A 2,599-nucleotide genomic window follows, 5' to 3' on the forward strand; every position below is an offset into this window, starting at 1 on the left:
ACGTAAAAGAAATAATAGCATCATGATGGTGTTCCACAAAACTCATCAAGACCTCGTAAAATGATAAGATGATAAAATGATAAGGTGCAGCACAGATATGAATAACCTTGAATCAAATCAATTCTCAAGAAAAATCCTTGGTGAAATATTTACGCAGCTGAGGAAATATCAGAGTCACAGGGGCCCACCCAATTTCAACGGGGGCTGTGTTCCAAATTGCTGGGGGCACTGCGCTAAAAGCCTTGGTTTGCACGGAAACTAAACAAATGTGAACTAAACGGGATGGTCAGGAGGGCTTCATCCCGACGATCGCAGGGATCTAGTCATCTGATCAAGGGGCAAGGTGATTCTTCAAGTGATCAGTTGGCTTTTCATACCTTTGCACTGCAAGTTGCTTTTGTTGCACAGAGTTGCTTTTGGCCACTATGGCGCTCTTATCCTTGAGACAGAAGTGTAGGGTGTAAATATTTTAACAAGTGCAATCAAACTCTCTTGTTTTTATGCCTCCTTACACATGTTTCAGGGACTAGAGCAGCAGGAACATCCAAAAGTTGTGGAGCAGACGTTTTCCATCCCCGTCCTTCCAGAGCCTTCATCGGAAACCACTGCCTTGTTTATTATGTAACTGTATGAAGAATCAGTTTCTGAAAATTTGCTTATTTTCAGAGAGGAGCAAAACTCAGGTATCTGGGCCAAAAAATGCCAGGCGAAATAGGACCCTTTTCATAAGACCAACAGTGATGGAACCAGGCAGGTCTCCCGGGGCTCTGAGGCCTGGTTGCACCAAGGACGAGCCTTCTGAGGTCCCACCCCTAGGAGAGGTGCAGAGGGTGGCCTGTTCAGTAGTGCCCATCATCCCTGATCATTGATGGTGCTTCCTGGAGTTGGTGGAAGCTGGTCCAGCAACATCTGGAGGGCCACAGGTTCCCCTTCCCTGGTGTAGGGCTTCTGGTTGAGAAGGCACCAATAGACCTGAATCCTGGCAGATCTCTATTTTGGAACCATGAGCCTCCTTCTTCCAAAAGGGTATTGCAGCAGAGCAGATGCCTTGCTTATGAACTTCCTCTTGGTATTTGGTTGGGCATTGCCGGAAGGCAGAACTGCTGAGCTAAATGATCTGAGGGTCTGACTCAGCAGGGCACTACTTACGCTGTTGTAATGATTTGGAAGAAGAACTTTTGCGGGCAGCGTTTAACGGCATTCACTTTTTCCAAAAGAAACAAATGTGTTGAGCTTGTGCTGGTCAATCACTTAACCCTGATTGGCTGAGCTGGCATGATGGCATGGAATGTTTGGTTGCCTGAGGAACAACATGGTTTGCAAGCTCACTTCTGTGAGGGAATGGAAAGTTGTCCGTTTGGGTGGGATTTAAACGTTTCATAAACAGGGCCGGACAGACTTCAGGCTTGTGGGATCTACTTTGTTTTCCCCTCCTGGAACCTTGAGGTTTTTAAACTAGAGCAATATGTATTGCTTTCGGGGAGAGGGATTGGAGTATCAAGTAAAAATGATGGCTTTGGGTGGCACAGCAGTGCGTACTCTAGCCTGTGAGCCGCAGAATAAAGTAACTTGCATATACAAGTACAAATCTACTTTCAGGTTACTACTGGGATTCAGACATGATTAAATAAGAACAAACAGAACTTGCCTATCTAGTCCAGCATTCTGTTCTCACAGTGGCCAACCACAGGCCTGCAAACAGGACCCAAGTACAAGACAACTCTCCCCTCCTGCGGTTTCCAGAAACTGGTATTTGAAGTCTAAAGCTGGCCAGATAACATGCATTAAGACCTGTTCAAAGGCAGCAGATTAATTCTTATATTTATAGACAAGGAAATTGAGGCTGAGAGACCAGTCATTAATAAATGCCTGGCAGAACATCCCCCCCCCTCAGGTTTTCTTCCTAGACTCTTCAGAATCAGAAGCCTTTGCAGATCTGCTGCAAACCTCCAAGATCTATCAGAAGGTCCCTTTGCCATATCAGATTCCTTCTACTTGCCTCTGCCTTGGAGCAGGAATGGGGAACCAGTGACCCTGTGATCTTTGGGTGAAGGGTGGTATATAAATTAATAAGGATGATAATAATAATTGTTATGTATTCAGTGGTCTGGGTTTGCCTGAGCTTGAGTCTAGACTCAGGATTCTGAGCCCCTGTGTTCTAATTCAATACGTGATAGCCAATCACAGAACATTTCAGGATTTGGGCCTCTGCCATTGGCCCTTAAACTCTGAGGCATGATTCACAGCTTGAAAGTTTAGACAGCCAATCACGTTGGGAGTGGAAGTGGCCAAGGCCTTCAGAAATGTGTATAAGCAGTTGCTTTGCCCCAGTTGTCCAGTTCTGTTAGTTCAATAAAGGTTCTTGCTGTTATCACTGTGTCTTGCCTCATGGGAACCCACCTACACTTCAATGATGATGATGATCATGATGATAGAAGATGCTGCTGGACTTCGGCTCCAATCAGAGGCATAGTGTGGGTGGGGCTCAGGGGCCATCACCCTGGGCACAGTTTTTTTTTTTGGGGGGGGACCTATTCCTATTCCATGATGCCTTGCCAGCTTGCGGGGCTGGCAGAACATTGTGAGCTGTTGCATTCTT

This window comes from Podarcis raffonei, chromosome 8 (assembly GCF_027172205.1).
Source record: "Podarcis raffonei isolate rPodRaf1 chromosome 8, rPodRaf1.pri, whole genome shotgun sequence".
Lineage (NCBI taxonomy): Eukaryota > Metazoa > Chordata > Lepidosauria > Squamata > Lacertidae > Podarcis > Podarcis raffonei.